The sequence below is a fragment of the Triturus cristatus genome, chromosome 3_1, assembly GCF_964204655.1.
Source record: "Triturus cristatus chromosome 3_1, aTriCri1.1, whole genome shotgun sequence".
Lineage (NCBI taxonomy): Eukaryota > Metazoa > Chordata > Amphibia > Caudata > Salamandridae > Triturus > Triturus cristatus.
In genome coordinates, this window is record NC_140583.1 from 753,118,708 (window position 1) to 753,146,687 (window position 27,980).

The following is a 27,980-nucleotide window of genomic DNA, read 5'->3' on the forward strand; positions in this document are numbered from 1 at the left end:
GGTCGTGCACTGTGCATGTTGCAGGCACAGACGGTCCGGCCTTTGGCACGGCGCTGGGGCTACAGTGGCACAGACCAAGCTGCTTGCTGCATTACAAATGGTTGGAGGGGGAAGGGCTGAGCATTTCTGAGGCGTGGGGTTTGCAGAATCAGGGCACTCGGAGTGGCGGGGCCACAGGTGAGGCAGCAGCAGGCGGAAGGGGTTAGGAATCATGCAAAAATCAACACACAAAGACAAGGAGGTCTGCAAGGCACAGTGCAACAGGTGTATGTCAAGGAAGGAGTGTCAGCTCACTCATGGGTCACTCCCAGAAAGTGTATGATCAATCACCATAAATGACAGCCACTGTGTCAGGCAACAAAATGCGGAGATGCGCAAAGGAGACACACCATCAGCAGGCATTCATGTCCCGTTGTAGGCAGCAACCTGCACAAATACATACACAACCAGGCACGTCATGCACAATAGAGATCATTAGCCATGAAGCACTGCATGCATGTTGCCAAAGTACACATACACTCATATGCTCAATCTTTGTCAATTCACCCATAGATGACGCATGCAAACTGGTAAGAGATCTGCAGTGACCGAGATGAGGCACTTTGGATTGTGCTGAACACCTTTATTCCACATACACACACAAAGGGATATGCCTCCATAGGTCAGTTGACAGAACATGTGGGACATACGCTGGACCCCCCTTCACAACACGGATGATGTAAATCCCAATGAACTGGCACACAAGGTAAGGGGATGAGCCAAACACATCCTGCTGCACACTGAGAGGCTGCAATTCCCCATAGAGCCTGTTGTTGTGATGTCCCACACTATGTCCACCCGTAGCATCTGCAATGTTTCTGAGCCAAGGTACACATACATTGAAGCCTTCCCCAGACGCCATATTCCACTACAGATGACTGTCAAGAAGGCTGACTATCATGTCATGGGAGTGATGCTACATGTCATATGCTCCATGGTGAGAAGACATGTATGCATGGTACCACAACATGCACAGAAGCAGTCACCACACATTCCCAACCTGTATCACCACAAAAAAGCCTTGCTGCAATACTTACCAAAACTGACATTTCCACATGTCCGTGCATGGAACGCTGATTCAGCCCACGTTGCAGACAACAAGTGGCAAATACCTGGGAATGACAGACACACAAGAAGTCACCAAAAATAGATTCTCAACGCACACATGGAAGTGTACAAAACAGCAACAATGTTGGACACATGTAAATTGTCAATCAAGTCTTTCTGCAAAACTGTGTTGCATGACATCATCACTCGAGTGACACATCAGAACACACATCCAAGTCATTGTGCATTCAGTTAGCTGGACACACACATTGCAACACATGCCACTCAACGCTACAAACTTGCACACTCATAGCCAGTGACTCACCATTATGAGAAGAAGTTGCATATGAGCTGACTCCGGATATCATCCCCCTCCTCCTCATCATCACTAGCCTCGTGACCAAGCCCTTGATCCTCCACGGGTGGAAGTTCCTGCTCATCCGGATCCAGGATGAGTGCCACTGCCTTCTCAACTGCCATGTTGTGCAGCATGCAGCACACAATGAAGATTTTGCAGACCTTCTCCGGGGCATAAGGGAGGGACCCGCCTGTCTTGTCCAGGCACCGGAATCAGCTCTTCAGGAGTCCAAACGTTCTCTCAATCACTCGCCTGGTCTGGCCGTGTGCATCATTGTACCGGTGATCTGCAGCTGTTCTTGGGTTGCGGAGAGGTGTCATCAGCCATGGCATGTTGGGATAGCCAGAGTACCCTACATGGAAACATCATGTAAATAAGTGAGTTACGAGATGCCATAAGAGACAAAGATACCGCAACACATAGGACAAAAATACTATACCCACCAACAAGACATGCTTGTTTGTTGTGCAGCCGCAGCATCATTTGCACCCTGCTACGCCTCATTATGCAGGCATCGTGTGCTGATCCTGGAAAAAGTGCACAGACATGGGAAATCAGCATGTTAGCAAGACACACCACAAGGGCATTTATCGAGTGGTAATGTTTGCGGTTGCGATATGCTTGTTCCTGTGCCTGTGGTGGTACAAAAGCCACATGTGTACCATCAATGGACCCAATTACATGGGGCATCTCACCCAGGGAATAGAAATCCCCCTTGACATTCCTCAACCCCTCTGGAGTCGGAAATTTTATGAATTCATCAAGGTGCTCCAACATGGCTGCTAGAACATCACGCAGGACACGGCTGAACATAGTCTGGGACATCCCACCCACATCAGCTATGGTCAATTGAAACGTACCTGTTGCAAAAAAATATAAGGCTGCCATCACCTTCATCTTGGGGGTCAGCGCAGTAGGATACCTGTGTTGCGGTTGGAGGTGTGGTGCCAGCCTGTTTGTCAGGTCCTCAATCAACTGTTGAGTGAATCTGTAACGGCGTATGCAGGCACGTTCCATCATGGCACCCAAGTCTGGCATTATTCTTGGGACAAGTGGTGCCCTGCAAAACATAGTTTTGAGGAATGAAGATTGAGAGTCGGCATACATCAATGTCAATGAACATAGCACATGCTACACTGCTAATACACATCAGCTAACTATGGAGTCGGGTGGGTGCAATACATCCAGGACACAGATGGCAGCTTGCTGGCACTCCTACAAAATGCATGATACACCTGTTGATTGTGAAGTCTACATGACATGCCCTGAAAAGATTTGGGGGCTAGTCTGAGTGAAGAGCCACAGATATCACCGGAGTGACACACAACAACATAGCTGCATTTGAAGGATGTCATCTCATCCAGACAGTTGACTGCAAGGCACACGCACAGGTCACATGGAATGTCAAATGTACATGTCAAAGAGTCCGATGAAGGGGTACACGTGACAACACAAAGACACAGCCATTGAGACAACAAACACATGTATGACAGCAAAAATATGATGTCCCATGCACACAGACCCTACAGCCTTGGTAATCCAAGTGTGGCATGGTGTGCGTAGATGTGTTACATGCCCATCTCCACACAGACCCCTGTTGGATGCACCAACAGCAGATGCCATTGACGGGACACTGACATGAAGCTCATGTGAAAACATGACACACAGCCGACATAGTCCCAAAGGGGCATGCAGATCTTGACAGGTCAGTTCATAAAGTGTCCCTGTCCCTGGCATCAGGAGACAGGTGCGGGTGTTGATGACTGTGCCACCCACTGCTGCTATGCATGACACAGTTGGACTACAGACACACATGTGGCACGTGTCAAGGTGATGTGTGGCACATCGTGCCCCATCACACATGACATGTGTCCACTGGTCAGAACACATCAATTGTGCTACGAGATGGAAGGACCTGTGCAAGATCGCTGGCTCACACACCTAGGGCCTGCACCAGAAAGTATGCAATGACAAGTACTCGATGGACATCCATGTGCGACTCGTAGCCCTCCATTCCTGGAATGTGTACGGCTGTATCACCATTGTAAGCGTGTGAAATGCATACCCGTATGTGTACGCCATGGTAGTAGACGTACTTGTACACATACGTGTACGCCATGGTAGTACACGTACGTGTAGGCACTGGTAGTACACGTACGTGTACGCAACAGTTGTACACGTACGTGTACTACCAGTGCCTCCACGTACGTGTACTACCATGGCGTACACGTACGTATACAAGTACGTGTACGCACTAGTTGTACTCGTATGTGTAGGCACTGGTAGTACACGTACGTGTACAACTGTTGCGTACACGTACGTGTACAACAGTTGCGTACACGTATGTGTACTACCAGTGCCTACACGTATGAGTACTACCAGTGCCTACACATACGAGTACAACTAGTGCGTACACGTACTTGTACACGTATGTGTACGCCATGGCAGTACACGTACGTGTAGGCACTGGTAGTACATGTACGTGTAGGCACTGGTAATACACGTATGTGTACTACCAGTGCCTACATGTACGTGTACTACCAGTGCCTACACGTACGAGTACAACTAGTGCGGACACGTACTTGTACACGTGCGTGTATGCCATGGTAGTACACATACGTGTAGGCACTGGTAGTACACGTACGTGTAGGCACTGGTAGTACACATACGTGTAGGCACTGGTAGTTCACGTACGTGTACGCAACAGTTGTACACGTACGTGTACTACCAGTGCCTACACGTATGTGTACTACCAGTACCTACACATATGAGTACAACTAGTGCATACACGTACTTGTACACGTACATGTACGCCATGGTAGTACACGTACATGTAGGCACTGGTAGTACATGTACTTGTAGGCACTGGTAGTACACGTACGTGTACGCAACAGTTGTACACGTACGTGAACTACCAGTGCCTACACGTACTTGTACTACCAGTGCCTACACGTACGAGTACAACTAGTGCATACACGTACTTGTACACGTATATGTACGCCATGGTAGTACACGTACATGTAGGCACTGGTAGTACATGTACTTGTAGGCACTGGTAGTACACGTACGTGTACGCAACAGTTGTACACGTACGTGTACTACCAGTGCCTACATGTACGTGTACTACCAGTGCCTACACATATGAGTACAACCAGTGCGTACACGTACGTGTACAAGTTCGTGTACGCACTAGTTGTATTTGTGCGTGTAGGCACTGGTAGTAAACGTATGTGTACAACTGTTGTGTACACGTACGTGTAAAACAGTTGCGTACACGTACGTATACTACCAGTACCTACACATACGAGTACAACTAGTGCGTACACGTACTTGTACACGTACGTGTACGCCCTGGTAGTACTCGTACGTGTAGGCACTGGTAGTAAACGTACGTGTAGGCACTGGTAGTACACGTATGTGTATGCAACAGTTGTACACGTACGTGTACTACCAGTGCCTACACGTACGAGTACAACTAGTGTGTACACGTAGTACACATACGTGTATGCCATGGTAGTACACATACGTGTAGGCACTGGTAGTACACATACGTGTACAACTGTTGCGTACACGTATGTGTACTACCAGTGCCTACACGTACGAGTACAACTAGTGTGTACACGTAGTACACATACGTGTACGCCATGGTAGTACACATACGTGTAGGCACTGGTAGTACACATACGTGTACAACTGTTGCGTACACGTATGTGTACTACCAGTGCCTACACATACATGTACTACCAGTGCCTACACGTACCTGTACACGTACATGTACGCCATGCCAGTGCCTACACGTATGAGTACAACTAGAGCGTACACGTACTTGTACACGCACGAATGTGTACTACCAGTGCCTACACGTACGTGTACGCCATGGTAGTACACGTACGTGTAGGCACTGGTAGTACAGGGACTACATGTATGTGTCAAACGCACTGTGCAACTGGTGCCATAGGGGTACGCGTGAAACGCACCGTACCTGTGTGTGGCTTTCAATTTTACATAGGGGACACATAAGGGACAGGTATTAGGCCCTAAATGCATGCAGGTTGCCATGGATACCGAGTTTTCTCTTCAAAATTTTCCAGCAGGTGTCCTGGAAAAGTCAGTTGGCCACTAAATACATTGTTGCAAAGTGGTTGTTAACTTGACATGATGCTCTAAATTTGAATGATGCTAATGCTGTCACTGGTGTAAAGGGATTGGAGTAAACGTAAGATGCGAATGATTCAGACCAATCACTATGTACTCCTCAAAATGAATGCCCCTCAGCAAGACAGATATAAGGCAGCCAGAAGCCATGAGAGGGCACTTGCCTGCACAACTTTCCTGTCGACAATATTGCTGCTGTCTGTGCTTCCCTGGACCATGTCTCGTGCTGTGGAGAGGGCCCAGTCATTCACCCTGGAGGAGAATGAGGCCCTGCTGGACGTCCTCCCCCCACAGTACAGCAGCCTGTATGGGAGACCAGGGGAGCAGGTGAGTTCTGAGTCCACTACCTTTGCCTATGCACCTGTTGTGTGACAGTCAATATTGTGTCCAGGTGGGACTGACATGCAATGTTGTTCAGAGTGTGTCCCGGGGGGGGGCATGCTTATGTCACTCATGCAGTGCATCATGTAGTTCCTGTGTGCACTCCTTGCTTGCATGGTTCTTACAGTGACTTTCACTGCATTGTGCATGAGACATTCAGCCTGGCTAATCCTTGGGGGCTTTTATTCATGTTGTTCTGAGGTGATTCAGTGGTCCCCCCGGTGTGACAGGTGACTGTACTCACACATATGTATGAGTTGGGTGCACCTGTGGTGAGAGTGTCCAAATGACATGTACGACCTCATGGACATTGACGTGTGTGAATGTTCCTTGTCATATAGGTGAGTGTCTATGTGAAGTGTTGCACCACAGCTGCATGTTGAAGGCTATTGATCTAACCATCTGATGTGATAAGTGAGCCGTGCTTTGTGTCTGACTTGCAGAGCTGGCACGACACCTGTGACTCCCCCCTGTAAAATGGCACATGTGCAGATTGAGGGTTGTATCCGCTGTAGTCAATGACAGGCCAGTGATCAGTGGCCGGGTGTGCCTGTCTAGTCTGCTGAGGGTGCGTCAGTGGAGTGGGACATGTGACTGCAAGGCACCTACTGCCCATCAGTCTGCTGTTGCATGTGCTGCACAGTGTGTGGCATGTTCATTGAGTGTTTTGCACCCCTCATCCCACCTGTAGACTTTCAATGCCATGTACTGCATTGGCGCTTGCACACAGGCCACTTGCATGTTGTGAATTAGGCTATTCCTGTCTACATCCAATGCCCTGTTCAACATTTCAAAGATGTTCTCATGTGTGTTTCTGGGACATGGAGCAGGTGTATTGATGTTGTGTCACTTTGTCATCCTGACAGGTAACTGCCTACGAGAAGGGGGTCATCTTGACCAACGTCGTCAGGGCCGTGAGGACTGCGGGGGGGCGTGATCGGCAGCTGGCCCAGGTCCGCAAGAGGTGGCAGGACATCCAGTGCTGGACCCGGCGGATCGTCCGGGTCCAGCTCAAGCTCTCTCCACCTCGCCGCCACGGCAGGCGCCGACACCTAACCCACCACATGAAACGTGTCCTGGCGGTGGTCTTCCCTGACCTCGATAGGCAGTTACAGGAGGAACTGCAGCAAGGAGGGGGTAGGTACATGGCTTTGTGTTGTGTTATGTTTTGCCAGCTTTAGGAAGTGCTATTTTGCATGAATACACACCCAGAGTTCATATGTGCAGTGCATTTTCTCTTTCAAAATGTCACCTGGGGATCTTTTTCATCCCTTCCTCTCCTTTACATGTGTCCCCTGGTGTGTGTGTAATCACATTTGCACATGGTCATCTAGGGTGCCAGTACATCTAAGTGCACATTGCTTTCTGCATCATGTGGGAGGGTGGTCTGTGACTTGTGTCGGTGCCTTGCCTGTGCCATGACCTGTTCACTATGTAGGGGGTCCATAGTTGTTGTCACAGATGCAGATTATCATCATAGGAGTGTGAGCTTTCAACTGGACACCCTTGCAGCATGCATGTGTAATGTTGTGGCCTCAGACATGATGTGCATGAGTGTGAGATATGCATAGTGCCATGACGGTTGTACATGGTGGAGTCATCTCAGTCCAGGACCATGGAGCAGTGTGCCCATTACAGTCCCCTGAGACACCCTGGCCTCCTAATCATGTGTGTCATCCAACACTGTGCACATTCTCTGTGTGTGCTGCATAGGTCTGCCTCTGTGGCATTGTTTCCTGCCCTAATTTTATTTGGTTAATGTGTGCTACATGTGTCCACTGGACAGGGATACAACATTTTGCTTGTGCATACTCACACTGGGCAGTGCCTGTGTGGCTATTCACAACAATCTGTGTTGTCAGCCCCACGAGGTGATGTGGTGTGAAAGAAGCAATTTGGCAAGCACAGTTGTTGTAACCCTGAATAAGAGGTGTCACTTCTTGATCTGTATAAATCACATAGACTCAGGTATTGGGGGAGGGGGGTGCGGGACAGGCATACATGTGCAACTCTGATTTTTCAGTGGCAGGTCTGACTTGTGTGGGAGAATTGCCTGTACTAAAATACACTGGGCAGTGCCCCTGTGATGCTGGCCAGTGCTCAATGTACCTGCTTTGCAGCCTGTGTCATTTTTTTGCCAACAAGAATCCTGCTCATACATTTTTGGCACTTGTGTGGTTCAGATGCAACGCAGTTTGGACTGTGTGTGCTGACATCTGTGTGTACATTCAGGCTTGCCATGAGGGTGTCCCCAAAGTACATCTGGCCCTTTTTACCAACCAATTTCAGGCCCATTAGCTTATGCATTGTCCTGGGTGTGGACATGGGTGCCACTCCAGATGACAGGCAGTAGGTCATATGTGTAGCCAACTGTGTAATCAGGTGACGGATGGCCTGGTGACAACTGACATGAAAGTTGTTACTCTTCAAGATTTTTACCTTGGCGCTCACAGCACTTGTCAACAGTTGTTCATGTTTCACATGTGGAAATTAGTTGATTTGTGTTAGGAACACTAATATGCCTGCATGCAATATGTCGCACATGGCAGTGCACACAAAACTACATTGACACTGTCATGGAATGAGCTGGCACATTTTCAATGAAGCCACTGTTATAAATAAATGCTGTCACAGATTCTCCATATACATGTGCCCACGGTGGTCTAGATTTTTTGAGACTCATTAGTTGTCGGTGATACAAAGTAACGAGTGTCAAGACGTCCAGACCTCCGTGGGCCCATGTATATGTACTTTCTGCAACACAATCTATTTCTAACAGTGGCTCCTCCGAAAAGGTGCCAGCTTCTTGAATGACAGTGTCAATGAACTTTTGTGTTCACTGCCTTGTGCAACATCTTGCATGCAGGCACATCAGTGTTCCTTTTGCAAAATGGCCAATTGGCACATCCCAAACATGTAGATTGGTGTCAGGACTGTCAGACCAAAAATAAGATGTAAGCCTTTTGTAAGGTCAAGGGTGCTGGAAACGAACGTTCATAAGAAGAGGCGCGGCTCCTTAAGCTTATTTAAGGATCGAGCTAAACCCAAGATTACCGCCAACACTGGACCGAAGGAGCTGCAGGTTAGCGCTCTAGCGTACCACAAAGATTATGAAGGTGCAGGTGTGGAGCAGTTGCCACTTCGCACTTCACCGAGAAGCTGAGGAGAGAAGGTCGTTGTTTGGCAAGCGTCGTGAAGTCAGTCAGGGATAAGACACTTCGTCGCGCAAATCAGTTTTTGAGCATTGTTTGTCCGTAGTGGAGTAAAGCAAAGTAAGACTGTTCCTGATATTAAATATTAAGATATTTTCCGGGAGTTGAAGTAGCCTACCTCGTCTTCGAGCATACTAGTAGCAGTTACCTACCGCAGTGTAAGGCAGCATAATTTGTGGAGAATCAACAGAGCAGTATCAACCGTATAAGGCATTTTCATGAGAACAACTCATACCGTGTAAATAAAGATTTCAGTCAGACGTAATTTCAGAACTCTTAGTGTGGAGAGTAGTGTACAGAATAGAAAGAAAGAAAAGGAAGCAAGAAAAGAATTAGAGAGCAATAGAAAGAAAGAGAAAGAAATAAGGAGTTCCAGACACACACTGAAAACAGAATAAAATCTTGTACAGAGAAATATTACTCACCAGAACAGAATCCAGTCGAGGCGCACAGACTCGAGTCTGTGGGTAAGGGCATCGAAGGAGATATAGAATAAAGATTAATTAATAGAGAGACAGAAGGAAAAGAAAACTAATATCGTTCCATTTAGTACAGCGCCACAGAAGAACAGAAAGAAAGAACCGAGATAAAAAGAGTGAAAGAAGAGAAGCATAGGTCACTATAGACAGGGTAGGTGTCTAGAGGAGGACTACACAATACACCAACATATGGATAGGCAGAAAGGATATATGTGATTTAAATGTTGTTTTCTCTTTTAGTAAAAACTCACCTATCCAGTCCTAAGAAGATAGAAAGGTGTGAAGAGTGAAGAACCAAGAGGACAATAGTGGCTGTCTCTTCTCTGTCCCATCCCCTTTCCCCCTCTGGAATTCCTTGGTGTGTTCGCTCAGGTTATTACGCGGAACACTGGGAAGGCTAGGGGAGGTACCGGGAACTTGCGACATTCTGCTCCCGTGCTGAGAGGAAGGAGTGCCAGCAGTACTTGATATTTGGTTGCAGTTGTGTGAGTCCCAAGGTACCAACATTTGTTTGTTTTTTGTGTTCCAAGGGACTTTCAGGTCTCTGAGTGTGATGACACCTTGAGTATTGAGGTGTGTTAGTTAACCTTGAGTGCACTACTCCTGTTTCCTTCAGGGTAAACAAGAGGTGGCATGACTTCATTGTATTGCTGTGCTCACCGGTTCGCAGACACTAGCTTCTCAGTGTATTGCTCATTCAAGTTGTGGCCTTTTGTGTATTTATTTATTTAGTTATTTAATGCATTTTTATATAGCGCGGACTTTACCCGAAGGTGTCAGAGCGCTTCACAATAGGAGCAGTAATGATACATAGGAGAAAAATTACAAGTGAGCATGTTACAAAATCAAACGTTACATTCCATGAGGCAATAGTGACATTTGTGCAAGTATCAGGAGCAAACAAAATACAAGAGGTAGCAAACGATACGTTACAAAAGGAAAAAGTGACGTGTGCAGGTTACAAGAGCATACAAAGTACACAGAGGTTAATAAATGGCAGACACTCAAAACACTAAATCAAAAGTTACGTTACATGAGGCAGTGGTGTCAAAGTGGTTCCTGGTGTCAAAGTGGCATGGTGGGTCTACCAAATGGGCAGTACAGGGCTTACATATGTGCGGAGTAATCCAGCTGTTACTCATGATGCATTGCCTGATATGCACTGCGACCTATTGTTCTTGTGCTCATGTGTCAGATGTATACAGGTGACTGATGCTTTCTTGTTTCTTCTCCTTGCCCACAGCATCATCATCCACACGCGAGGGAGACACCGGCATGGACCTTGAGGAGGGACCCAGCGACAGTGCCACCAGTGCTGTGGAGTCAGCAGGAGACAGTGGCACAGAGGGCGAGGGGAGTCAGTCGGAGGACCTGTCCGGAGGCGAGAGCATGTACGACAGCGACGGGTCCCAGGCTGACATCCTTGAGGAGGCGGAGGATGCTACAACATCTGGAAGCATCCCACCATCTGTACCCACTTCCTCCATTGCCATCTCCGCCCTCCCAGTGCTCCGGTCCCTTCTGTCCATGCAGGGTCCGACCGTGTCTCCTTCGGACCAGGCACCGCAGCCCCTGCCCCTGTCACCCCTGCTGCCCTCAGTGAAGAGTCTGTGGACACACTGCACCAGTTGCAGGTTGGTCAGGCATCGATGCTGCATGTCCTCCATGAACACACTAGACTGCTCACACAGTTGGTGTCGTTCGTGGAGGGCATGTCATCAACGATGAATGAGCAACGCAGGTTTCTGCAGTCCATGGCCTCTTCACTGACAGAAGCAGTGTCTCTCCTGCGGCGCTCCGTCCCCCCCTACCCCGGACCCATCCACACTGCCCTCTCCCATGCCTGTCCACAGCACACACAGACAGTCACAGGCACACACCACAACAGACAAATCCAGCACACCACCAACTAAGGCACAGCGCACACCTCCTGGCCCGCACACTCAGGGGGATGTAGTCACACCCACAGGGTCTGGGGGCAAACGGCAGACACGCAGCCACAGTCAGAGCCTGCAGTCCTCACAACCCACTTCATCCAAATCCACTCCCCTTAGCTCCCCTGGCAAAATGTCACCCAAAGAGACCTTCATGGCTACTCTGTCCCTCAGCCCCACTGTGACACCACCCTGCAAGCAGTTGAGGAAGTCTCCGGCCAGGGGAGTTGAGTCCCTCCCCATGTCCACCACCTCCCCCGAGAGTGCTGCACTCCATCCCTCGGACACCCCCCTCCGTTGGACCTGGTGTTCGTTCCGGTGGAGGGGTTCCTCTGGACACCCTGGCTGCAGTGTGCAGCGAGCTGCTCACCACCACCTTTGGCGCTGCCCCACCCCCTGTGGTGGATACATCCCACCCTGCACCCACCACACCTACCAACCCACTCCTGTCCCTGCAGTGCCTGGTACTCCCAGTGATGATGCCCCTCCCCGGTCGACAACCCTTGAGGTGACTTTGTGCAGGCAAGGTAGGGGTGGACAGACTGGCATACGTCCACCCTTGGGCTCGAACTATGGACTGGCCAGTGGCCTTTGTAAATAGTGTTTTATTACAAGTTCTTTATTTTGTGTGCTGAATAAAGCCTTTTCTTTTAGTTTCCACACTATTGCATTTCAGGAACTTGATGTTGGTGATGAGACCCATGAAGTTGGTGTTCTGGTAATGTGTTAGGGTTCTGAGAAATGTTTTAGTATGATGGTCATGAGGTGGACCATGGTATCTGTGTGCCATCTCAATGTCTGTGAAAATATTAATTGGTAGTGTTTGTTCCTTTGGATTGTGAGACATTGTTCCAGGAAGTGTTCCTTCCTCTGTGGCACCTGACATGTTCCCTGCAAACCGTTGCACAATTGTTGTGCTGACCTATGTCAACATATCCTTTGTTGGTGACGGATCCCTTCAACAATGGCCATGCATGCTCACCGATGTCTCCTGCTAACTCGTCTGTGCCATCTTTGCCAGTCACTGTACTTGTGTTTTGTGTATGTAGGAATGGCATCAGCGACCAATTGCCCCTTTTCAGCATGATGCATGTGTGTAATCACGGCCTAACACACAAATGGCACGTGTGATGCAGGGTATTTGGGCACCTGGCTCACAATTGTGGGCATTGTATCTAGTCGCAGTGAACCCTATTCCTTACATGAGAGACATCATCTGGGTGGCTGGACCAGCACCTGGACATTCCTATCACTCCTGTGATGTGCGTGACAGTGTGTGTTCCCCTTGGCTAACTTATTTTAGTATGCATTTCCATGACTATACAGTCTGTTGGCATTAAATCCGGGTGTGTAGAGTGGGGCATCCGCCATGGGTGGGTATACATGTGTTGTATGTCCTCACATTCACAAGTGGTGTGTCATGCTGTGTGTGAATGACATCCATCCTCCTGGGAGTGGGGCACTGCTGGGAGTCCTCTGCACCCACCCCTCATATGTCTGGGCACTGCTGGGAGTCCTCTGCACCCACCCCTCATTTGTCTGGGCACTGCTGGGAGTCCTCTGTACCCACCCTTCATATGTCTGGGCACTGCTGGGAGTCCTCTGCACCCACCCCTCATGTGTCTGGCACTGCTGGGAGTGCTCTGCACCCACCCCTCATATGTCTGGGCACTGCTGGGAGTCCTCTGCACCCACCCCTCATATGTCTGGGCACTGCTGGGAGTCCTCTGCACCCACCCCTCATATGTCTGGGCACTGCTGGGAGTCCTCTGCACCCACCCCTCATGTGTTTGTCCACTGCTTGGAGTCCTCTGCACCCACCCCTCACATGTCTGGGCACTGCTGGGAGGCCACTGCACCCACCCCACATATGTCTGGGCACTGATGGTAGTGATATGCACCCACCCCTCATATGTTTGGGCACTGCTGGGAGTCCTCTGCACCCACCCTCATATGTCTGGGCACTGCTGGGAGGCCAGTGCACCCACCCCTCATCTGTCTGGGCACCGATGGTAGTGATATGCACCCACCCCTCATATGTCTGGGCACTGATGGTAGTGATATGCACCCACCCCTCATATGTCTGGGCACTGATGGTAGTGATATGCTCCCACCCGTCATATGTCTGGGCACTGCTGGGAGTCCTCTGCACCCACCCCTCATTTGTCTGGGCACTGCTGTGAGTCCTCTGCACCCACCCCTCATATGTCTGGGCACTGCTGGGAGTCCTCTGCACCCACCCCTCATGTGTCTGGGCACTGCTGGGAGTCCTCTGCACCCACCCCTCATATGTCTGGGCACTGCTGGGAGGCCACTGCACCCACCCCTCATATGTCTGGGCACTGATGGTAGTGATATGCACCCACCCCTCATATGTCTGGGCACTGCTGGGAGGCCACTGCAGCCACCCCTCATCTGTCTGGGCACTGATGGTAGTGATATGCACCCACCCCTCATATGTCTGGGCACTGCTGGGAGGCCACTGCACCCACCCCTCATATGTCTGGGCACTGCTGGGAGTCCTCTGCACCCACCCCTCATGTGTCTGGGCACTGCTGGTAGTCCTCTGCACCCACCCCTCATATGTCTGGGCACTGCTGGGAGGCCGCTGCACCCACCCCTCATATGTCTGGGCACTGATGGTAGTGATATGCACCCACCCCTCATATGTCTGGGCACTGCTGGGAGGCCACTGCACCCACCCCTCATATGTCTGGGCACTGATGGTAGTGATATGCACCCACCCCTCATATGTCTGGGCACTGCTGGGAGTCCTCTGCACCCACCCCTCATTTGTCTGGGCACTGCTGGGAGTCCTCTGCACCCACCCCTCATGTGTCTGGGCACTGCTGGGAGGCCTCTGCACACACCCACGCACCCCCTTGGAGCTGTACACTGCTGGCCAGGACCTACACATAGAACAATTTGTAGGTAACATGTTGGGCCAGTCCTCTATGGCCACATTTCTTGCATGTGTACGCCTCGTATCCAACATTTCCTGCTCCCGTAATGGGACGTGTAGTACGGACTGTACCCAAGCATGTATGCGTGGGTACGTTCCATACCTGATTAATCATGTGGCCGTAGGGGTACGCACCGTACCCACGCATTCATGCGTGGCTACGGTCCGTACCTGAGTACTCATGGGGCTGTAGGGTTACGCACCGTACCCACGCATTCATGTGTGGGTACGGTCCGTACCTGAGGACTCATAAGGCCATAGGGGTACGCACCGTACCCACGCATTCATGCGTGGGTACGGTCCGTACCTGAGGACTCATGGGGCCGTAGGGGTGCGCACCGTACCCACGTATTCATGCGTGGGTATGGTCCGTACCTGAGTACTCATGGGGCCGTAGGGGTACGCATCGTACACACGCATTCATGCGTGGGTACGGTCCGTACCTGAGGACTCATGGGGTCATAGGGGTGCGCACGTACAGACGTATTCATGTGTGGGTATGGTCCATACCTGAGTACTCATGGGGCCGTAGGGGTACGCACCGTACCCACGCATTCATGCAAAGGTACGGTCCGTACCACTGTTGGCATGGTGCCGTAGGGGTACGTATAGTACGCACCGTACCCACGCATTCATGCGTGGGTACGGTCCGTACCTGAGGACTCATGGGGCCGTAGGGGTGCACACCGTACCCACGCATTCATGCATAGGTACGGTCCGTACCACTGTTGTCATGGTGCCGTAGGGTGCCGTAGGGGTACGTGTGGTACGCACTGTACCCACGCATGTTGTTCTCACCTTCTGCGGCGTGTGCGTCGGGTGCGGTGCACCAGGTTGTAGGCAAAGAGGACCGGCATGACACGTACGATGGGGTTCATGGCTGTACGTTGCGTACCGGGGCTTCGTGGCGTTGGGTTTTGCTTTCCCGTCAGTTTTTCGCTCCCGTAGTCACAGCGAGGTACGTAGTGACGTCGGTACGAATCGTACTTGCTGGGCCGAAAACACTGCTGAAATACGTGCGGACGTCGCGTACAAGCATTTCCGGATCGGAATCGTGGGTATTTTTTTGCTGCATGGTCTTTTGTACGATTCGTACAGAAAAAGGCTTTCTGTACGAATCGTACTTCCTAGGTTGTAGAATGAGTTTACCTGGTACGAGTCGTACGGAGAAAACGCTCTGTACGACTATTCGTACAGCCTTTTTCCATGATTGGAATCGGCCCCGTAGTGTAATAGCTAGTTTGTTTTACCAAATAGGGAAATTGGAATATTATTTTTCAGATGTAGATAACATATTTTCACAAGTACCTGCGATTAACAAATTAAATAAAGTAAAGCCTGCAAAGGTGTTAGGTGAATTTTTCTTAGAAACTAAGGAACTAACATTAGAATATATTTTTAGAAATAATTTGACTTGCAGTTTAAAGAAAGAAGAAAAGACGTTCTTGGATATGGTTGAAGAAAGGTGATTTAAAATGCAAAATAAAGCACGTGAGAGAAAAGAGGAAAAGACAGTCTGGGATGTTGAAATGGAAAACACAAGCTAGTCCAACTATAGCTTTAGATTGGCCCCAGAAAGGGAAGTTGTGTATTAGAAGGAATCAAACTGCATATGATAATTACTTTGTAGGTAACAGTGAGTGCCATGATACATACCGAATCATGGGTGGATGGGGATTTAAAGGAGGAGAGGATCCAGTTTTTCCTGGGTTATATTTTATCTGCGGGAACAAGGCATATTATCGGTTGCCAGATCATTGATATGGCACATGTTATGTAGGTCTGGTTTTTTCAAAGATATTTCACATGGGAAGAGGAGAAAATGGCTTATTTTAGTTTATTAGCTCGTAGAAAGAGAGAATCTTGGTCAGAAATTGTAGGAGACATCTTTGGAGCATTGATACCAGCAGTGGGAATATCTCTGAATGCACAGAAAATTAGAAAACTATCAACAGTAGTGGATCGCTTGTCAACAAGCACCGCTGGATGATTTTTATTAGTAAATACCGAAATGGTTGCCATGCGTGCCATGGTGATGCAAAATCGACTTGCCCTTGATATATTATTGGCAAAAGAGGCTGGAGTCTGTGGAATGCTGAAAGTTCAACATTGTTGTATTTACATTCCTGACGAAAGTAAAGATCTGAAAATCTACATTAAAAATATACCTGAATTGCATGAGGAAATTACACCACTGGAGGTTGAAAGTTTTTGGGAAAAGATAGGGAAGAAACTTTCTTCTATTAAGGATTTCTTATTAAACGTAAGATTAGGATGTCTGTGTCATAAAAGAAAGAAAATACAGAAAAAGTTAAAAAAAAAAATTTGAAAAGAAGGCAGAATAAGAGACAAGAGAGGGAATTTGAAGAAGTAGAATTAGAAGAGATGAAAGAAAGCGTGTATAAAACAGCCAGAAGAGAAGAAATTGGGGAAACAGAGATGTAAACTAATTAAAAAGAATTCATTTCACTTTCTTGACAAATCGATACAAAATGTAATGGTGTGGTGATAAAATCACCAAAGGGGGGATTGATGGAGCGGGTAGTACAAAATTTTGTATACCTCCCCCATTCGCAATGAAAACACTAATTGAATAATCTATTAATTATAATATTATTAAATGAGTTTGCATGAATATTAAACCAACACTACTAATGTTCAAATTACACGTGGGATTGCATATTGCATGGCTAAATAACCTTTATGACAAAAATCTGTACGCATATTAACAGTAGTATATGTAATAAATAGAATACTGCATGATATATGTTGCTTTTGTAATGTCTCTGTAATGTTGCTCGAGAGGAAGACCGAAAGGGTGAATATAAATGCTTTAAATGTAGCTATACGCTAGATAAATACAAGCACATGAGGGATTAGTAAGAGGTTAACATTAGATTTATTATTTCTATGCATGAATTACTCTTTTGTGTTTGTTTCGCTTAATTTGGCGTTTGGGCCTAAATTCTAAAATGGCCGCCGAGGTGACACGACGAAGTGGCGACTGACCCACGAGGCATGGAGTGAAGTGCGCAGAAGCGACAAAGTCTTCCAGACCTCGTCGTGAACCCTGATCTATGTGTACTAAAACAAGGACACTGTGGGATGACGGCCAAGACGAAAGACAATAGACTTTCACAGAAAACCAGAATGGACCGACTTGTGACATCACCCCTTGAACTGTACCAAAATCCCAAAAAGACTCAATCGAACGATCTCAACCAACCAATCACAACCGTAGTAAAATAACGAAATGTATCTTCTTGCTTTGATTTTATTATAAAAATACACGGAAGAATAGAGAGGGTCTCAATCGTTCTTTCCGATGACAACGACGGTGACGCTACGCAAACTCTACTACTTAGGCTGACTGCTGCGTTTTCCTGAATCCTAGATGGTCCGGATGCTGCCCAATTACCTCATGACTACGAATTTTTCCTAATTCCATGGGCACTGACAGATGCTTGCACGTCTCTGGTCTTTACCGATCTTTCGAGACTGTAGCGTGCTGAGCAAAGAACTTTGAACTTTTAGACGAATGACGACAGAATTGAATATGCAGACCCAATGATTTAGAGGACTTCAGATAGCCAGATTCGGTAAATATGATGCTCTGCGATTTACTTGAAATTTGATATAAACTTTCCAAACGCAAATTTAACTCTTCAAAGACATTTTTTAGGGGTGGGCGGAATTTGCGAAAGTGACTTTCGCAAATTATCGCGAAAATGTAAAAAATCTCCGCAAACAAGCGGAAATATCACGAAGATGCTGAAGTTTTTTTCCTGCCTGTTCGGGGTATTTTCTGCGTGGTCGCGGCTCGCCAACTTACCCATGCGGTTGCTCGCGGGCGCGGCCATCTTGTTTTCACATTTCTCGCGGTGCATGATCGCGAGAAGAAAGACGTGATCGCGCGACCAATGACACTACTGCAGGCACGAACTGTCGCGAGACAGCGCAAATGGCTACCAGCAATCCAACATCTCGTGGAGAACGCGACCGGATCGGGAAAACTTGTCGGCGAACGCGGGGATTTAGGTAAGGCGATCGCGCGCGCGCGAGAAGGTATTATTATACAGCGCGAGCAAGAAACAAATTATCGCTAAGCTGCGGAATGCGGAAATTTTGACATTGTCGCACTCTCCGCGTAACGCGAAAATGTCAAATTATCGCAATTTCCGCGAGCGGAACGGAAATTTAGCCCAGGCCTAGAAATTTTAGATAAACAGATATTGATTAACAAAAAATGAGTTTGTGGTTTATTAAGAAGGGTAAGATCTAAATTTTAAGATGTGTTTTAGCTGGTTCTAGATCACCATCAACCAATCCAACTATTTGGTCCATTGACCACGTGGGAGGAGTGCCTTCATGTTTAGGATTGAGATCTGTAGGTGGAAGGGATATTTATGTATATTTTGTAAATTAACTTTTCTTTCCCTATAGGTTATAAGGTGTTCCCCTCACATGTCGAGTGCTCGAACCGCTCATCCCTCCAACTGCGTGCAGACCAGTGAATGGTTAGTGTGAGTGTTGGTGTTATGGGCCCCACCAGTTACTGCATGTGTGAATGAGTTAGTGTGACATCGAGTCTGTGACGCAGGGAGGATACTGGTACAAGTTTGCTTTTCTCGTTACTATAGTTTATGCACTCCATCATAAGTCTATATAGTTGATGTAATGTCATGTGATATAAAGTGTGAACTATAGTGACCCTCTACTGGAGACAGGCACTCTTTTAAGCAAAACAGATCATGCCCCTAAAACATTAGGTTCCATTAGAGCATGGTTACTCATAGTACGGCCCGCGGGCCGCCAGCGGCCCGGCAAGCCTTCCTTGGCGGCCCGCGGACCTTTCAGACATCCTACCTGTGTTTAAAAAAAAAAAAAAAATAGTGTTAGCAAACACTGCTGGGTGCAGCAGCCCGGATTCTGAGACTCTGCTCTGTGGGGGCCGGGGGATTCCAGTGATTGTCAAAGTGGAGATGCAGGGGCCTAAGAGGTGAAATACAATGAAGCTTTATTAACATGTAAACGGTCTTTTAAAGACCTGTGAAGTACTCGGGTGTGGCTGTGTGTGCGCACTGGGAAGCTGCCTCAGTGTGGCTGTGTGTGCGCGCTGGGAAGCTGTCTCAGCCCGGGCTGAGGGCTGACACACACATGGCGTGAGATGACAGAGGGTGACAGAGGGAGGGAGAGGGAGACAGAGGGAGGGAGACAGAAGTTGACAGAGGGTGACAGAGAGAGGGAGGCAGAGAGGCGCAGTCTGGGGGAGACAGGGAGGGAGACAGAGGGAGAGGGAGGGAGGCAGAGGGAGGGAGAGAGGAAGGGAGACAGAGAGAGGAAGGCAGAGAGGGAGGCAGAGAGGGAGACAGAGGGAGGGAGACGGAGGGAGGGAGACGGAGGGTGACATAGAGAGGGAGATGGAGGGAGAGAGACAGAGGGAGAGACAGGGAGAGATAGAGGGAGGTAGACAGAGAGAGACGGAGGGAGAGAGACGGAGGGAGACAGAGGGAGGGAGAAGGAGGGAGGGAGGGAGAAGGAGGGAGGGAGAGGGAGGGAGAGAGACAGAGGGAGAGGGAGGTAGACGGAGGGAGAGAGACAGAGGCAGAGGGAGGGAGACGGAGGGAGAGAGACAGAGGGAGAGGAAGGGAGACAGGGAGGGAGACAGAGGGTGACAGATGGAGGGAGAGAGACAGAAGGAGAGAGACAGAGGGAGAGGGAGAGAGACAGAGGGAGAGGGAGAGAGACAGAGGGAGGGAGACAGAGGGAGGGAGAGAGACAGGGAGAGATAGAGGGAGGGAGACAGAGAGAGAGAGAGATGGAGAGAGACAGAGGGAGGGAGACAGACGGAGGGAGACAGAGACAGGGAGGGAGACAGAGACAGGGAAGGAGACAGAGACAGGGAGGGAGACGGAGACAGGGAGGGAGACAGAGACAGGGAGGGAGGGAGAGAGAGGGAGACAGAGGGAGAGAGACAGAGGGAGAGGGAGGCAGGGAGAGAGACAGAGGGAGGGAGAGAGACAGAGGGAGGGAGAGAGACAGAGGGAGGGAGAGGGAGGGAGGGAGACTGAGGGAGGGAGACTGAGGGAGGGAGACAGAGGGAGGGAGACAGAGGGAGGGAGACAGAGAGGGAGACAGAGGGAGGAGGGCGACAGAGGGAGAGAGAGAGAGACAGGGGGAGAGAGAGAGAGAGAGAGGGAGGGAGAGGGAGGGGGAAAGAGGGAGGGGGAGAGAGGGAGGGAGGGGGGAAGGAGGGGGAGGGGTGGGAGAGGGGAGGCAGGGGGAGAGAGAGAGATGTGTTTATGCCGGGTCTGGTGGCTCAGTGGACGAAGGCGTCTGCTGCAGGGAACTGTGTTCAACCTCATGGTCACAATTTTTTTTTGCCTTAGCCCTGCCCCTCCCCCTCTGACCCTGCCCTCCACCGGTGCGGCCCTTGGCCACAAACCACACTGTAAATTTGGCCCCCGAGAGAGAGTTTGTGAGTACCCATGCATTAGAGCATTGTAGCCCCCAATGCATGTCATGTAGGTTTTGCCTCTGCTGCTCATTTAACTCCTTTGACTGAACTGATGGTAGTCTTCAACAATATGACGTTAAATAGTTTGGGGGCGCACTCCTGGTTCCTTCAGCTATTCGTGTTTATATGACCTGACACTCTCTACTTAATGGTGCTGTAACGCTGCATGTGCTAGTCTTCAACAATAGGCACATTTTGACACGCACCCTTCTCCCAAATCTTATGAGTCTACCAGAGATCACATATGTAAGGCCAATTGACCCCTTATGGAACTGCTGTTTCTTCATCATGCTGACATTTTATAAGCTGAGATGACTTTGCCCTTGATTGCTTTTTTTACTGATGGCTGTAAAGTTTTCAAATCTGTTGGATTTGCATCTTAAGAGAATGGTTAGAGGCCATCAGTGGAGAGACTCTGGTGGCAAGTTATGTTTTCCCATCCCCTTCTTATCTTCACTTCTTTTGGATCAATGGCTCACAATCATTTGAGATCACCCTTCAAAATGAGAGCCCAGTTTAGAATCAGGTGGTAATGGGAAATCTGGTCAATTCCAGAAGAAGTTCTAAACTCAGAGAAGCGTTCACAATATAATTTTTTACCACCTAATGGTTTGTATGGTTTTGCAAAATTCCAAAAGAGGATTCTCTTGATCAAGCGTGTTTATCACTTCTTTCAGAAATTAGAGGATAGCCCACCAATGTAAATAAGGCACTACATGCAGAGAGGAGTGCTGAATCCTAGGTTGTGAGTCAGAAGTTGGGGTGTGCAAATTTTTTATTACATTAGCAAAGTCTTGCATAAATCCTGATCATTGAGCTATACTTAGTTCGCAAAATTTCACACTTCTATGTCTGCACAGTAGGATTGTTATTCTGCAGAAACATACACCTTTTTCCTTGGAAGTGCTGGTTGGCACTGAAAATGGTGGTGCCATTTTGTCACGAATTTACAGTAAAACCATTTTTCTTCCCAACTTTCAAACTGGAATGGATATTGGAAATCGTTTAAATGTGTTTTCACAAATTTATAGGGTACTATTTTCATGTTAACTCCCACTTGCATACAGCTTTGCAATCTACATTTAGTAATTGCAGAATTTGTGAAAAATACATGCAGATTAGTGGAGTAAATCTTTGGGTCTTTAAACATCACTAGCAATAAGACATGTTACATCTTCTTTTTCAGATAAATACTTCCACTAAACCACATTTTAGGATAAGATATCCTTTTAAGAACAGGCACTACACTGATTTATCTTTCAAAATGGTTAATCAATTCCTATCTCAAAACTTCACAGACTTTTTTGTTTGAAAAGGCATATCCCACTATAATTGCTACTGTAAACTTTCATCGTCCAATCAGGATCCATCATTGTTAGTGCAATTTAATGCGGTGACTCTCCTTGAAACAAAAAACCTAATATTGATTAAATGCACAAATAATATAGGAATTGCTGCCTTAAAATACAATTGCTAAGCATGTGTTCTTATTTTTGTTATCTCATTAACATGAAGGAATCTTCACTCACCAGGAGGAATCAGATTCTCGCCAACTTTGCAGTGGCAGGTAGTTGTAACAGAAGTAGTTGTTAACGTGGACGTTTCTGTGGTGGGGGTTGGAGAGGAAGGTGTGCGAATAGAGGTGGTAGGTGTTGCTGTAGATTCCGGAGATGTGACAGGAGATTTTGTGGTGGTCTCTGCTGTACTTGTCTCTGTAGCTGTGGAAAGAGTAGTAGTTGATTCTGTAACAATTGATGTTGTTTCCTCTGTTGATGGCATTGTGCTACTGGTGGTAGTTGTGGGTGTTGTGCCAATGGGCGTTGATGGTGCTCATGTAGTACCAGTTGTTGCTGTGGCTGTTTCTGTGACAGCTGATGTTGGTGGGGCAGTTGTTGCTGTGGTTGTGGTCACGGCTGTTGTTGCACAGTGTGTGGTATCACAGCATAGAACTCTCATCTTATAGTTATAACACTTCTTCACATCCTCCTCTCTGGTCAGCATTATTACACAACAGCCCGGTTGTTACATTACACTTTACAATTTGTCCAATTTCAGCAATGTCCTTTTCGGGAAAGTTTACAGCCCGACACTCAATATCACTTATTTTCTCTGATTGTGCACAAATAGTTTTTCCGGATGCTATTATATTTTCAAACTTTTCACTGTCACCATCATCAGGTTCTGAGGATGGCTCCTTATCATCATATCAATCAGACCATTTACAAAGTGGTTCACAAGCAGTTACCGATGGGGAAGTAGTTTCTGTGACATCAGCTGATGAAGGTGTAGTGGTAGATACAGTGGTGGTTTCAGACGTTGTAGATCCTGAAGTGGTTGTCCCTGTAACAATTGTGGTACCAATGGTTGTGCTAGGTTCTGTACCAGGTGTCAATGAGGACCCTGTGATACCAGTGGTCGTGGTTGGCTTCGTAGTAGGTGTTAATGGTGTCCCCGTAGTGCTAGAGGTTGTGGGAGGTTCTGTACCAGGTGTAGATTCTGTCCATGTACTACCAGTGGTCGTAGATGTTTCTATTTCAGGTGTTGATGGTGTCTTTTTAGTGCCAGGGGTCGTGGTTGGTTCTGTGCCAGGTGTTGATGGTGTCTCTGTAGTGCAAGTGGCTGTCTCTGTACCAGGTGTTGTGTTCCAGTGGTGCCAGTGGGTGTGGTTGGTTCTGTGCCAGATGTTGATGGTGTCCCTGTAGTGGCACTGGTTGTAGTTGGTTCTCTGCCTGGTGTTGGAGTCCCTGTGGTACTAATGGTCGTGGTTGATTCAGTGCCAGGTGTAGATGGTGTTCCTGTGGTACCAGTGGTTGTGGTTGGTTCTGTGCCAGATGTTGATAGTGTCCCTGGAGTGCCAGTGGTTGTAGTTGGTTCTGTGCCTGGTGTCGATGGTGTCCCTGTAGTGCCAGTGGTCGTGGTTGATTCTGTACCTGGTGTTGATGGTGTTCCTGTGGTACCAGTGGTTGTGGTTGGTTCTGTGCCAGGTGTCGATGGTATTCCTGTTGTACCAGTACTTGTGGTTGGTTCAGTGCCTGGTGTCAATGGTGTTCCTGTGGTACCAGTGGTTGTTTCAGTGGCAGGTGTCGATGGTGTTCCTGTTGTACCAGTGGTTGTAGTGGGTTCTGTGCCTGAAGTTGATGGAGCCCCTGTAGTACCAATGGCTGTGGTAGATTCAGTCCCCGGTGTTAATGGTGTTCCTGTGGTATCAGTGGTTGTGGTTGGTTCTGTGCCAGGTGTTGATGGTGTTCCTGTTGTTCCAGTGGTTGTAGTGGGTTCTGTGCCTGAAGTTGGCGGAGACCCTGTAGTACCAATGGTTGTGGTTGATTCAGTCCCCGGTGTTGATGGTGTTCCTGTGGTACCAGTGGTTGTGGTTGGTTCTGTGCCAGGTGTCGATGGTGTTCCTGTTGTACCAGTGCTTGTAGTGGGTTCTGTGCCCGAAGATGATGGTGCCCCTGTAGTACCAATGGTCGTGGCGGACTCTGTCCACGGTGTTGATGGTGCTCCAGTGGTACCAGTGGTTGTGGTTGGTTCTGTGACAGATGTTGTTGGTGTCTCTGTTTTACCAGTGGTTGTAGTGTATCCTGTGCCAGGTGTTGATGGTGTCTCTGTAGTGCCAGTGGTCGTAGTTGGTTCTGTGCCAGGTGTCAATGATGTGCCAGTGGTACCAGTGGTCTTGGTTGACTCTGTGCCCGGGATCAATGGTGTCCCTGTTGTACCAGTGGTTGTAGTGGGTTCTGTGCCTGGTGTTGGAGACCCTGTGGTACCAATAGTTGTAGTTGGTTCAGTGCCTGGTGTTGATGGTGTTCCTGTGGTACCAGTGGGTGTGGTTTGTTCTGTGCCAGGTGTTGATGGTGTTCCCGTAGTACCAGTTATTGTAGTGTGTTCTGTGCCAGGTGTTGATGGTGTCTCTGTAGTGCCAGTGGTCGTGGTTGATTCTGTGCCAGGTGTTGATGATGTTCCAGTGGTACCAGTGGTCGTGGTTGGCTCTGTGCCCGGGATCAATGGTGTCCCTGTTGTACCAGTGGTTGTAGTGGGTTCTGTGCCTGGTGTTGGAGTCCCTGTGGGACCAATGGTCGTGGTTGATTCAGTGCCAGGTGTGGATGGTGTTCCTGTGGTACCAGTGGTTGTGGTTGGTTCTGTGCCAGAAGTTGATGATGTCCCTGGAGTGCCAGTGGTTGTAGTTGGTTCTGTGCCTCGTGTCGATGGTGTCCCTCTAGTGCCAGTGGTCGTGGTTGTTTCTGTACCTGGGGTTGATGGTGTTCCTATAGAGCCAATGGTCGTGGTTGTTTCTGTGCCAGGTGTTGGTGGTACTCCTGTTGTGCCAGTAGTTGTAGTTGGTTCTGTCCCTGGTGTTGATGGTGCACCTGTTGTACCCATGGTGGTTGTTGGTTAAATGCCAGGTGTTGGTGGTGTTCCTGTCATACCAGTGGTCGTAGTTGGTTCAGTGCCAGGTGTTGATGGTGACCCTGTCATACCAGTGGTTGTAGTTGGTTCAGAGCCAGGTGTTGATGGTCTCCCTGTCACACCAGTGGTTGTTGTTGGTAGTTTTTCTATTGTTGTTGGTGTCCCTGTAGTGCCAACGCTTGTAGTTGGTTCAATGCCAGGTGTTGATGGTGTTTCTGTTGTACCTCTAGTTGTTGTGTGTTCTGTGACAGGTGTTGATGGTGTCTCTTTATTACCAGTGGTTGTTGTTGGTACAGTGCCAGGTGTTGAGGGTGTCCCAGTTGTGCCGGTGGTAGTTTCTGTAACAGCTGATGTTGATGGGGCAGTTGTTTCTGTGGTTGGCCTCCCTGTTGTGGTTACTGCTTTTGTGGCACAGTGAGTGGTGTCACAGCATAGCACTCTCATCTTATAGTTATAACACTTTCTCACATACCCCTCTTCGGTCTGGTCAGCATTATTACACACCAGCCCAGTTGTTACATCACACTTTACATTTTGCCCAAGTGCAGCAATGTCTTTTTCGGGAAAGTTTACAGCCCTACACTCTATATTGCTTATTTTCTCTGATTTTGTACAAACTGTCTTTCCTGATGCTATTATATTTTCAAATGTTTCACTGTCACCATCATCAGGATCTGAGGAAGGTTCCTTCTCATCAAACCAATCAGACCATTTGCAAATTGGTTCACAGACAGTTGCTGATGGAGATGTAATTTCTGACACAGTGGTTGCAGAGGGAGTAGTGGTTGATTCTGTGATTGTGGTAGTTTCTGAAGTTGTAGATGGAGGTGTGGTTGTTTCAGTAACAATTGAGGTTGTACTAGTAGTGGTTGTAGTCTGTTCTGTGCCTGTAGGTGTTGATGGGGCCCCTGTAGTTCCTGTGGTTGTGGTTGGTTCTGTGGCAGAAGTGGTCGTTGATGAAGGTGCAGAACCACAAGGCACATAGGAACAACATAAAAAGCTGACCTGGTAATTGCAGCACTTGGGTGCGGGCGTCTGATCTTTGTTATTGCACTTAAGTCCAGTGTGAGGGGTTCATTCAACTACCTGACCAACTTCTTCCAAAGAAGAATCTGGAAAATCTGCAGCTCGACAGCGGACTTCTTTTGGCGTTTTACAAACCTTCTCCCCCTTTTCTTCCATTAACTCTAATGTCTCATAGTCTCCATCATCAGGTCCTGACCGTGGGTAACTATGATCAAGCCATTCAGTCCAGCTGCACACCTCATGGACACAGGTGGTAGGAGTGGGTGGTACTGTGATGGGCAGAGAAAAGGACAAACAATATTACCTATTATTTTACTCATTGAGAAAAAGAATCACATGTTCTCCTTTATGCCAGTACTTTACATGGCACTGTACAAATAATTGAGAAAAATGGTTGAATCCAACCCTCTGCATGAGTAAGTCAATTGGCATAAAATACTGATAATTAAAAATCTTAATGAAAAGTTCAAGTTGGAATACATTGTAGTGTTGTTTATCCCACTTGCTGCAAGATTCAAGAGCAGCTCCAGTACGAAAGTAACAACATTGCCTCAACTATTCGCAATTTTCCTCAAGTTCTATAGAATAAAAAGCTATCCATCTCCCTCCCACATTTAATAGTTGGTGTCTCTGCAGTGACCCACAAAAATTGAGTCGGGTAGCTCCAGTAGGCACTATGATTCTGGTACTGATGGTGCCTGCTCATAGGAAGTCACACAGCCTTTGCTACCGAATGACTGCCCTCTGATAAGAAGGGGGAATCTTGAAACCAAACAGCGCCTGCAATGCTAAAGTAAGCAAGAGAATGGCATCTTAAGGTTTTCTGGTGCCAAAGCAGGAAATTACTCAGAAATAACAGTCTCTGTGCCAAACCACTGCCCTGAACAACACCTCCATAGGGCCATCCAGCTCTATTACTGGTCCTACCCACTGATCCCACCAATGACTAAAGGAAATCTAAATACCCTGACCAGAGGAGCAAGTTTATCAGAGAGAACACAAACAACCTACCGCTGGTGTGAGAGGAAGTGGCCGTGCCAGTGGTGAAGGTGAAGTGTGGTGGGTGCTGCGGTTGAGCATTCTGTAATATGACGGTTGATTGTGCCATTGGCTGCACAGGTTGCTACAAAGCAGTCGCCCAGGTTATCTCCTGTTCGGTAGATTTCTTCACCATACTTGTACTTCTTGCCATCGTAAATACAAAAACAGGCTGAAAAACCAAGCATGTAGTCAGAGAATATTCACGCTTCAAGGAAGTCCAGAGCTGTAGCAAAAAAAACTGTACTGCGCATGCGACCCCTGACATCTTACCTATAAGGTCGTAGTCGAATTTCATTTCATTGCCAATGCACGTGCTAGTTGGAGAGAAGGTAGACATGAGTTACAAGCCTCAGAAACGTTCATGCTATGTTACTTTTCGAGCAAAAAATGTAATTTTGTTGCTAGCAGCCACACACGCAAACGTA